Source organism: Myotis davidii, unplaced genomic scaffold (assembly GCF_000327345.1).
Source record: "Myotis davidii unplaced genomic scaffold, ASM32734v1 scaffold535, whole genome shotgun sequence".
In the NCBI taxonomy this organism is placed as follows: Eukaryota; Metazoa; Chordata; class Mammalia; order Chiroptera; family Vespertilionidae; genus Myotis; species Myotis davidii.
The window spans coordinates 1,060,754-1,073,434 of NW_006286980.1; the positions used below are offsets into that span (position 1 = coordinate 1,060,754).

The window sequence follows — 12,681 nt, forward strand, 5'->3', positions numbered from 1 at the left end:
AACAGCATTTGTTTCTGTGAACGCCCCCAGGGCTTTCATTTGAAACCGTGGAAGGTGAGGGTGGGAATTGCAGTTACGTGAGCATCTGAGCTCTGGCTCATCGGCAACCTCAGCAAAATTCTTTAATATTTGAGATAGTTCATTAAAGCTGAGGAGTACTAAAATGCATTCTTTAGATGCCAAAAAGCAATGAGTGTTTTCAGTCGCTGTGGAAGTATGTGTTTGTGAAATTAAGACTTGGAGAAGGGGGTGATGTACAAGAGGTTGCAGCTGCTGCCACCCTCTCTCCAGAGTGGCTGCTCAGTTGGGGCTGATGGGTCTGAACTGTAGGAGATGGGAGTGAGTTCACTGGTCATGAGGGAGGGAGAGGGGAGCGAAGGGAAGGGATTGTGCAGCTATTTCCGGCCCCTCTTCTACACTATGGATGGCAACCTGGGGGGCTCCAATACCTCATTTGAGATAACATTTTTCTGGAATCCCTGTGTGATAACTCTGTCTGAAATTATTAAAACATATATATATAAGCTGTCCCGTTGTATCCCATCCCCTCGGGTGTTGTCGGCCGTGCGCCGAAACAAATAGGCGACCGCGGGGACATTTTCTGACTCCTGGTCCCTGTCCTGGCTGCCCGTCCCACCCCGTCGCGTGGGACCGGCCACTAACCCAGCCCCAGGATGCAGAATGTGATTAACCCAGTGAAGGGAAGGCAATGGAAGTGGTTGAGTATCTGACACGGGTCCTCAAGGAATCAACATGTAAGGAAACAGGTGTTATCACCCCAGAAGAGTTTGTGGCAGCTGGAGATCACTTAGTTCACCACTGTCCAACATGGCAATGGGCTATAGGGGAAGAATTGAAAGTGAAGGCATACCTACCAACAGGCAAACTATTTTTGGTCACCAAAAATGTGCCATATTACAAGCAGTGCAAGCAGATGGAATATTCAGATGAATTTGAAGCTGTCATTGAAGAGGATGATGGTGATGGAGGATGGGTAGATACTTATCATAACACAGGTATTACAAGAATAACCAAAGCAGTTAAGGAGATTACACTGGAAAGCAAGGATAGTATAAAACTCCAAGACTGCTCAGCATTATGTGAGGAGGAGGAAGAGGAAGAGGAAGGAGAGGCTGCAGATACGGAAGAATATGAAGAGAGTGGATTGTTGGAAACAGATGAGGCTACCCTAGACACAAGGAAAATAGGAGAAGCTCGTAAAGCTAAAACTGATGCTGGAAGTGAAGATGCTATTTTGCAAACCAGAACATATGACCTTTATATCACTTATGATAAATATCAGACACCATGACTATGGTTGTTTGGCTATGATGAGCAACGGCAGCCTTCAACAGTTGAACACATGTATGAAGACATCAGTCAGGATCATGTGAAGAAAACAGTGACCATTGAAAATCATCCTCATCCCCCACCCCCTCCTATGTGTTCAGTTCACCCATGCAGGCATGCTGAGGTGATGAAGAAAATCATTGATACTGTTGCAGAAGAAGGAGAACTTGGTGTTCATATGTATATTCTAATTTTCTTGAAATTTGTACAAGCTGTCATTCCAACAATAGACTATGACTACACAAGACACTTCACAATGTAACAAAGAACTTACAGTTTATTCTAATCATTGGTTTGATATTTAAAGAATTAACCCATAGATGTGACCATTGATCCTCTTCATCCATATGTACAATTTCTCTAATAAAGGGACTTATGTGTTCATGCATTAAATAAAAAATTCCACTATCAGACTTATTTGTTTAATAAAAGTGAATGTAAAGAAAAAAATATATAAGAAAGTTAATGATAGGAATTAGAGTTAATATGTTTCCTAATGTTCTCAAATCTTGTTAAGGGAAGGAGAAAAGTTAGGATGAGAGATATCTTCAACAAATGCCTTTGCTGCCTTCTTGACTCTGCATATGGGCCGAGGTGCCCCACACTGGGGATCAAGCCCACAACCCAGGCATGTGCCTGGACCAGGAATGGAACTATGACCTCCTGGTTCATAGGTCGATGCTCAACCACTGAGCCATTCCAGCCAGGCCAAAGGCTCTTAAGTTTTGAAGGAGCAAACTACCTTCCAAGTATGACCTTTTGTCTATTCCTCTTGCCCAGGCTGATTCCCAGATCCATCAGCCTCAAAGTTCCCCAGAAATGGGAGGTGTCTACACATTATGCGGAGGTGCCATCTCCTTTCCACCTTTCTACCACCAAAACCACTGAGCACTAAGTAGGACCAGATTCTCAACAGAGACTGTACTGCCTCCTAGAGGGCATTTTGGAAACTGGCAAGGTATTTTGGTGGTTTTATTTCCTACACAGCACTTAGTCGTTCCCTTAAAAAAAAAAAAATCAGAGGGAGATAGTATAATTCCATTCTTTTTAAATAATTTTTTAATTTATTGATTTTAGAGGGGGAGGAGAGAAAGGGAGACAGACAGACAGACAAACATCTGTTAGTTGTCCCACTTATCTATGCTTTCTTGGGTTGCTCCTTGTACGTGCCCCAACCAGAGATAGAACCCATAATCTTGGCGTATCAGGATTGACACTCTAACCAACAGAGCTACCAGCCAAGGCCAGCACTCAATCATTCTGATGTTATATTCTGAAGTAAACTGAACAGTCTTACATAATAAATTGTCCAGCATTCCATGAAACTTCAGTGTGGACCGAAGACACTCATGGTGAAAAATTCCGTTTATAATTTTCCTGCTTAGAATCTAAATCCATTTTACTTGTAGGCATCAAGCATTTTTTGAATAGTAATTCAGTAGTATACTGAATTTTCCAGGAATACAACTACTGTGTAAATAAAGAGAAGCTTGTCCTTTTTTCACTCTAATTTTGCCAAAAGTTGCTTACTACTGTGGAAATCCACATCACTAATGGAAAGGCCACCCCAGGTATTTGAGTCACTGGTCCAACACACCTTTATCAGCCTGCATTTGTAGCAGTCACATGCACAATGATTCCATGTGGGTACAGTATCTGACTACTTCATGGTCTCTTTTGGTATAGTTGTGCCCAAACATTTACATATTGATGAATATATTGTGTAATTATAAATTATTTGCCTTGTATTTCTCTTACCATTAGGGCATCATATTGATTTTTAATGAAGTGTATAAGGAGGCCATATTATATATAAACTTCTTCTCAAAGTAGCAAAGATAACATTAAAAAATACAATAAAAAGATAGTGTGGAGCCTAATAATGTTGAGACCACTGGTAAAGGCAATTTCTCTGGAACCTATAATCCAAAAGAAGAGCAAAAGACCAAGCAAATATCCAGCAGAAATATTAGAGTTAGAACATGCTTCTGTTCTGTAGAGATCGCTCTTGATTTCTCAGGGTCTCCTGCAGGAGCCCTCTTCCCCTGCTTGCCCCTTGAAAGTGGGTGTCCCTGATGTTCTCTCCGTTGCCCCAGTCTCTCACTCTCATCATCACCTTTGGAAAAATGTATCCATTCATAAAGTTTCACTTACCATCTCTGTACAGCGGGTTCCAAATATGCACACTAGGTCTATCAGATCTGAGCATTGAATACTGGTTTCAATTTCTTTTTTTTTTTTTTGAATGAGCCATATCCATGTTGTTTGTACTAAAAATTCATGTAGCAAATCACATTAATCAACTTTTCCTCAAAATTAAGTCTCCTACTGGTGTTCCCACTATTAGCTGACATCATCCTCATCCTCCAAGTTACCCAGTTACTACCTTAGATAACAAACTTCAGGATCATCTTTAACAACATTGCAACCCCACACCCACCCCAAACAATCACCAAGGTCTATCAGTTCTACCCAAATGTCTCTCTGCAATTTTTCTCAGTGGTATGCTAGTAAAATGGCTCCCCAAAACAATATTTTTAAGCCCTAATTTGTAGTATTTGCCGATTTCTGTGGTGTAAATATTCCCACTATGGCCAATTTAAAGCTACCAAAGGTTTAACATCTGGCTCGTAAAGTCCCTTAAAAGTTTCACAATACGCTCTTGAGAGCCAGCACTCCTTTCTATTTCTACGACTACCACCCTGATTCAGCCATTTGTTATTTATTTTCTGAAGCATTGGAAACTTATAAATTAGTTGACCTACCCCTTGCTCCCATTACATTTGTGCATAAAGTACTTTTATATTTCTTTGTTGCATATAAAATAAATGTCAAGAACCCTCACCTTGTGTGCAAAACCTTCCACTGTATGGCTCTAGTTTATATTTTTCATCTTCTCTGCACTATATCCCCACCCACAACTACCTCCTACTCACTCAACGTGTATACACACACAGCTCTAACACTCCGGCCCCATAGCAATACTCAGCATTCTCTGAAAAACAATGCAGTCCAGTTCATCAAACTTTTTACTGAATAACCACTATGGGCCAAGTACTGCTCTAGGCAAATAAGACATGGTCCCTGCCTTCCAGGAGCATGGAGTCCCATGTACTTCAATTCTCTTTTGGTTATTTACACTGTCACTTTAGTCAGAAACTCCCATCTCTGTCTAGATTCCTTCAATAAGCATTTACTGAGTACCTACTATGTGCCAGACTGTGCTATATTCTGGAAATGCAAAAAGTGAAAGAGACCCAGTGTCCACCCTCTACGTCAGAGAATAGTGGGTGATGTGCAGGTGTCGTGGAGGGACATCAACTGTCTCACCCTGTTGGGTTCAAAAAAGCCTCTGTTGAGGAGATAACGATAGAACTGTGGATGAACACAGAAAATGGGGCTCAAGAAAGAGCAAAAGACACAGTGCTGAGGGCACAGTAGGCCACGTTTCCTAGTTCTATCAGACTCTACCTTGCTCAAGTAAGGCAGAATTGAACATGAGGATACAGATGTCTTTTATGGAACCCAATGGAAAATTGAACAAGCAGACCTCCAGAGGGCTGGATCTTAGCTCCATGACCTCAACCACAGAAGTCCACAAACCTTTTCTTCAAAGCTCTGGAATTACGTGACTCCGACTCTCAAGAGCCTGTTCTTATGTCTCTCCGTTTAAATGCAAAAGAGAATCTGATTGGTCAGTTCCTTGTGGTTGTAAGACTGACATCCTCACTTCCTTGCTGACTGTCAATGGGGGCTGCTCTCAGCGCCAGAGGCTGCCTGTCTTCATAGCCACAAGGCCCCCTCAATCTTGAAGCCAGCAATGGCACATTGAATCCTTCTCACACTTCTAACCTCTAATGTCCTCCATCTCTGACCTCTAGGCCTGGGTTAAAGGGCTTTTGTGATTCGGTCAGACCTACCCAATGTCCCTATCTTCAAGTCAATTGATTTGGGACACAGCATAATCACAGGAGTGTTATCTCATCCTACTTCCAAGTTTCACCCAAACACAAGGGGAAGAGATGACATTGGGGATATCTTAGAGCTCTGTCTACCACCGGCCCCTACCTTTCTAACTTAACAGATGGATCCCCAAATGAAGACCACATCACTCAGCCTCCTCTATAGCTAGGTATAGCCATGTATCTAAATAGTAGCCAAAGAAATGCTGTATAGCAGCTTCGAGGAAACTTCTTTAAAATACTGCCCATGCCCAATGTATATCCCCTTGTTTTGTTATTCATTCTTGCCACCTGGGATGTTCAATTTAATGGCTGGAACATCTGCAACAATTTGGGACATGAGTGACCACAAGAATAGAAGCCATATACAAGGTGGAGCAGTAAAACAGAAAGAGCCTGGGTCCTAATGTTGTAGAGAACTATCCCCAACAGCGTGCTGTGAAATGCTAAACAAAGGTTTTCTGGGGGGCAAAACCCTGATTTGTAGCATTTTCCCATTTCTGTGATATAATTCCCCACCAGGGTCAATTCTGAGTTAGCAATGTGACATCATTGGCCACGGATGGTAACAATCAGTGCTCACAACCATCGACAGGCTGGCCCAGCACCCCTGGGCTGTACCAACCCTGGGCTGCCTGCCCCAGGCTTCTGTTTCATCAGAGAAACATTCACTTGTATCTGATTTAAGGCACTGTTATTTTAGGGTTTCTGTTGCATGCCGACAAACCTAATCCTATGGTAATATTTTCCAGATTTTTCTCTCAACATTCAATGTTCTTGACTTGGATTTTTCTAGGACGTGTCCAGATCTAAGCAGGACGGTGGGTGTAGGGTGCCAGGTTTTGCTTTCTGTGGGGGTCACAGCAGCTGCCATTTCATTCCAGCCTCCTCACAGTAAGATCACCCCACTCCCTGGCCAGCAGTGCTTGACTAACTCTGCAAGCTCAGAGGAAACAGAAGGGTGACTGTGCCAACGAAACAACAATCACCACCTTTTACCGAGACCCCGGGGCTGCCGCCATCATGGGAAATATTTGGAAGCAACGCAACATTAAAACCCCACTTTATGCCTGGGCCGGTGTGGGTCAGTGGTTGAGTGTCATGGGTTCGATTCCCGGTCAAGGGCACGTACCTGGGTTCTGGGTTCGCTCCACACCCCCTGGTTGGGGCTCATGCGGGAGACAACCAGTCTATGTGTTTCTCTCACATCAATGTTTCTTTCTCTCTCTTTCTCTCGCTCTCCCTCCTTCCCTCCCTTCCACTCCCACTGAAAAAGCAATGGAAAAAATATCCTCACGTGAGAATTAACAATAAAAACCCACTTTATAAAGCTGCCTCTGAAGGTTGGTGACATTCAAGACCCACAATAGACCAGGAGACTTCAGAGCAAATATACATCCCCACCGCGGGAACACACCACTCACCTCTCTGAAAACGGAGCAGGGAACACACGCAGCCCAGGTCCTTTTCTGTAGGTTTTAGTGGCACAGAATCACTCTGCGTTAGTCTGCACAGGGGCTGGCCACGTTCCACCCGCTTAGCCCAGAGGCCGTAGCCGGCCAGGAAATGGCACCCCCTCTCCATACCAGGAATCTGCACCAGGAACACTGGCTCCTCTGTCACAAAACAGCTTGTTGTGCCTACCTGAGTCTGGAACCCACCGATGGCACCAACGATCCCAGGAGACACAGGATGGCTGCAATTCTGCTTCTGCTCTCTTCATTCCAGCCTCTCTCCCAACAGAATGCAGATGGGACATCCTCTGTGTCTCTCAATATGAGCTGGTTTTGAGGAACAGCCTTGACTACATGGGATCCACCTGGACTCCTCATCTAATCCCCTCCTGCAGGTGTGTCAGGTGCTAGACCAGGTCAAGTCATTACATAATGAACTGGATTCCCCCAGGGGCACCTTCTGCAAGTACGTTACAGTCATCACCTAGGAATCGTGGTCACAAGGAATGAGCACAGCCAGCCAGCATGCAACACCTACCACATGTGAGATCCTGTGGGAAGTGTTTGCCTTTTCCCAGGTAATCTTCCTAAGAAACCGATCAGGTGGCCATTATTATTGCCAGCACTTCACAAATGAGGAAACTGAGAGCTGTGGGGTCAACGCCAGGTCACCAGCTGGTGAGAGTGAAATTGGTCTTTGCATCCAGGCTGACGCCGGACTCCTGGGAAAGGGGCCCCTGGATGCACCCTGCTCCCAGGTGGGCATGCCTGAGCTGGGCAAGCAAGCAGGCACAATGCCATGGTGCTTTTAGAGGCCCAGAAAAATGGTTTCAATCTCTGGAAATCAGAAGAAAAACATGAATACATAATAATGAATCCAACCTGAGTTACATTTGTCTTTTTACCAACATAATCATAAAATGTAATTTTTAATATTTTTTTTATTAAAAAGGGGGCTCATGGTCCTAGCCAGTTTGGCTCAGTGGATAGAGGTTCAGCCTGCGGACTGAAGGGTCCCGGGTTTGATTCTGGTCAAGGGCACATGCCGGGGTTGCAGGCTTGATCCCCAGTAGGGGGCGTGCAGGAGGCAGACAATCAATGATTCTCCCTCATCATTCATGTTTCTGTCTCTCCCTCTCCCTTCCTCTCTGAAATCAATAAAAATATTTTTTTAAAAAAAGGGGGGACTCATGAAGGCAAATATACAAAGGATCCATGAAGTTATCATGTGGCCCAGATTAAAGTGAAAGACATAGATGGCATGGCTGTGGGCGACAACCAGCGGGGAGGAAAGGTCAGAGCGCACTCTCACAACTAGACACCTTGGGTAGAGAGTGTGTTCAAGTTCGTGCCTCTGAAAGATTATGGGTCGCCAGGAGTTTGGGCGATGGGATATTCAGTGATATTCAGTGATGATAGTGATAAACAATGTGAATGGATAACCCCCCCATCTGTTCTGTCTCCCCTTAAAGGCCATTCAGCCGCCTTTGCTGATATCTAACACGGTAAAGCACTGACATTGGATCTGTTTTTGTTTTTTTCCCTAAAATACAAATGGGATGGGCATCTGGCGACTTCCCCTTTCCCAGGGGCACCTCCACAGGACAGGGGTTTGCAGAGACTCTGGACTCAGACGTGTCAGATGGTTCTGAGAAGGGGAGCAGCACGGCCTTGACTCCGCTGCTTAACTCCTGGCTTTGCTCCAGAGAATCAACTTCCCACGTGGGCGCCCTGCTCTGTGCTAGGGGCAGGCACAGGACTCCAGCTGGACGGTTAGGATGCTCACTCCTTAACTTTTCATTTTTTAAAAATATATTTGTATTGATTCAGAAAGGAAGGGGGAAGGAGAGAGGGACAGAAACATCAATGATGAAAGAGAATCATTGACCGGCTGCCTCCTGCATGCCTCCCATTGGGAATGAGGCTCAACCACAGAGCAGCACCAGCTGGGCTGAATTTTCATTTTGAGCCAATGACATGAGGCCTAAAGTCCATTAGAGTTCATTTATCTCATCGGTGGAGCCCTGAAGAGACTGTCCTTGAATCCCACTCACCAGAGCTGCCACCAATCCTGTTTTTTATTTCCTTTGAAATATTGAGCTAAACCATATATTTTAACTAGTTTTTCCTTCTTTTTTTTCTTCTTCTAGTTAGTTAGAGTCAGTGTCTGGTGCTTATACAGAATTCTGGCTGATGGGTACCTTCCAGGTGTCCAAGGGTGGCAGAGATCAACCTTGTAGGACACTGAGCAGTGACTGTAGTAAATTCAAAAACATCAGTAATTGGCATGTGAGCCTGCTAACTCATGCACTCCACTAAGAAAAATAATTTGCTGTTGTTTAAAAATAGAAATCGAAGCATCATCAACAGAGTAGGACTAATCTATCCTGCCCTTTTAGACTATAATTATTAAAAGACTAGAGGCCCAGTGCACAGAATTCCTACACAGGTAGGGGCCCTAGCGGCTGCCGCTGCCTCCCTTCCCCCAGCCACCTGCCGCTGCTGCCGCTGGCCAGGGCCGCCCTTTCCCCTGGTGCAGTGGTTCTCAACCTTCTGGCCCTTTAAATACAGTTCCTCATGTTGGGACCCAACCATAAAATTATTTTCGTTGCTACTTCATAACTGTAATGTTGCTACTGTTATGAGTCGTCATGTAAATATTTGATATGCAGGATGGTCTTAGGCGACCTCTGTGAAAGGGTCATTCGACCGCCAAAGGGGTCGCGACCCACAGGTTGAGAACCGCTGCGTGGCTGTCTGCTGCCAGCTGGGGCCTCCCTTTCCACAGTGGGCTGGCCAGCCCCGCCCCCCGATCAAACTCCCAGTTGAACTCCCATCAAGGGAACGATTTGCATATTAGGCTTTTATTCAGAATAAGGAGGTGCAGGTCCTCCTTCCACATCCCTCTTTGGTAATGTTGAACAGCTCTCACAGTCTGTGCTCTGCACCTGCCCTTCCTGCCCCACGGTTACCACCTCTTTACCCATCACGAGTCTCGGCCGGGTCTTCCCTGGGCGGCAGGTGGCTACCCCTGCATGGCCTGTCTCATGCTTCACCTGTTTCCTCCCGGCTTTGGCACAGCCCAGAGGACACAGCTGGTATAAGTACCTAACTGACAACAAAAGCTGATTGAGAACTACTTTATTGAAGAGATTTTCTCCTAGAGTTCTAAACACAAAATGAATGCTGTTGGGGCAAGTGCTTTCATAGGCATCATTGCATTTAAATGAACCATATGATAATGTTTACACGGGAAGCCACACTTGAAATTGAAGACTCAATACAACCTTTATAACAAAGTATCAGTCATAACAAAACATAACTATTCATTCTACAGATTATCATTTTTCCCAACATGACCACTGGATATGAAAACATTGTATAGACATCTAAGGAGCCCCCCAATTTTTTTTTAGAAAAATGACACAATAATACAAATTACATTTTCCATTTCTTTACTAGAAACAAACTATGACATCCATTTTGAGAAAGCACCAGTCAATCCTACCACAGTAATGACTGCACACTTTTGCTCCTCAGAATTGACAATCCTTTACAATTCATCTGTCTCCTGTAGGAATGAATGAAAATGGTTTTATCAAGTGCCTGTGTCAGTGGGTGTGTATTTTATATCATGCTCCAAAGTGAACACAAGAAAATGAAAAACACACACTCTTATGTGAATGAAACATACAGATGGAAAATACCCTTAGTTAGCACAAAGGCAAAATCAACTGACTTTTAGTCAGCACTAGTGTCTTAAGGATAGTTTCTTTATTAATACTTGTTATGGAAGTGTTTTAAAGGCATAGGTATAAATGCACATGCAAATAGCTTGCCTCTCTATATATACCCACTTCCCTAGCTTTGCTCCTCCATTTCAAGGGCTCAAGCTGCTGAGCTCTTAGCTATGAGGGTTGTGGTGCCTAGTAAGCATCCCATATAATAAAAGGGTAATATGCAAATCGACCAAACAGCAGAATGACCAGTCCTATGATGCACACTGACCACCAGGGGGCAGACGCTCAATGCAGGAACTGCCCCCTGGTGGTTAGTGCACTCCCACACTGGGCTGACGGCTGGTCAGTGCAGTGGCAGTGGCAGGAGCCTCTCCCGCCTCCGCAGCAGTGCTAAGGATGTCCGACTGACCACTCAGGCCCGCTCCCCACAGGAGCGGGCCTAAGCCGTGAATCGGACATCCCCTGAGGGCTCCCAGACTGCTAAAGGGTGCAGGCCGAGCTGAGGGACTCCCCTCCTTGAGTGCACTGGCCCTCTAGCTTTTAAATTAAGATCACATAACTTTTTCCCCCAAAATAAATGAAGTACAGAAAAGACTATGGAACGTAGTGAGGGAAAAAAGCATACCGTCAAAAACAAAAGCATATGATCAAACTGACAGAAAAGCTGTTTCATGACTGTTAGTAACTCACTAATGGACAGATTGGACCAGGACTGAAGAAGCAGCCAAGCCAGAGGCCCTGTGTGTCTGACACAAGTGGGCATCTTTGAGGGGCACTCTATCATTATGATTACGGTGGCCATTTTCACAAGGTGGTAGGCTCTTCAAGGTCAGAAATGGTGGCACATTGAAATCTGTACCCCTGGTTCTTAGCATTGTCTTGCACATGACAGACACACTGTACACATTTCTGGGAACTGGGCTCAATTGCCTCCTTGCTTTCAAAGCCATTTTGGGAACTATCTATTCACCTCACTCAGTGAGTCCTCTAAGGCGGGGACGACAAATAGACTTCATCTCCCTGATGGACGGCAATGGATGCCTAGACGTGTTGATGACATGGATTCTACAGCCCAGTCCTGGCACAGAGGGAAGGAGTGCCGCTCGCTCGGAAAGCCACCTTGAAAGAAGGAGGGCACAGATGTGCCCCACCCCCAGCTGGAAGGAGTGCCACGCTCACCCATGTTACCGTTCTGTGGCTATGCTGCCTCTCGAATGCTCTATTTAAGCCACTGCTCACTGCACGCTGGCTGACCAGGAAGGCCAAGGCCTTTCCCCTCCAACTACCTGTGCTGCCAAGAAGCAGTCACGCTTTTCCCTGGAACCTTGAAAGCACGGCATCCAGTGCTCAGTGAGAGCGTTTACTGAAAGAGAACAAGCATTTTCTTGATCGTTTGCATGAGATTTGTCTATCTCAGCATGACTTTAATTGATATCTAAGGCATTTGGAATTACTTGAGATTTGGATTCCAAAATAAATGGCAGAGTTTAACTCTCTTTGGTATTCAGGCGTCATCTTAATCTGCTTGTTAACTACTAGTATCCATCACCTTCTAAGTATTTCATGGTTATGACTTAACTAATACTGTTGAAATAATCAACTCTTACCCACTCATCTGAAAAACTTTCAAAGAACACGAAAGGGAGAAGCCTCTGAAACTACAAATGTTGAAAAGACAGCCAGAAAGAATGACAGAAAGAACCATTAATGCCCCTCTGCCAATCCACGCTCAGGGCTCACTCTCTGCCATTCAGACCATTCTCAGTGAACGAGGGTGCTTCTGGCAGGATGGCCACCATGGGGATCCCCCCAGGAACCCTCTCCCATAATGGAAGGTGAGCACCCCACAAAAATCATCTCAGAAAACACCTTTAGAGAAAGAAAGAAAGCAGAGGGATTGTATCAAAAAGCAAAAACCTGGGGGTGAGGGGAGATTTTCAAAGCAACTTCACTTTTCACATAGGTAGTCTTCACTGGAACATGGCACCAACATGGGAACAGAGCCAAATTAAAATGACCCTCAAAATGTCAACACAGCTCATGTGCACCGCAGGAAGGAGGATGTCCCAAGTCCACTGGTCGGTTCCTATTGGACATTCCACCTGGCCCCACACTGCTGGCAGCCCAGAGCAACAAAACCTTTTTAAAAGTCTGCATATCTCAGAGTTATAATAT

At 44.9% G+C, this 12,681-nt stretch overlaps 1 pseudogene; it reads left to right on the forward strand.

Annotated features, from left to right (window-relative positions):
• Positions 1-674: 674 nt before the first annotated feature.
• Positions 675-1,636, forward strand: LOC102753198 (annotated as a pseudogene).
• The last annotated feature ends 11,045 nt before the right edge of the window (positions 1,637-12,681 follow it).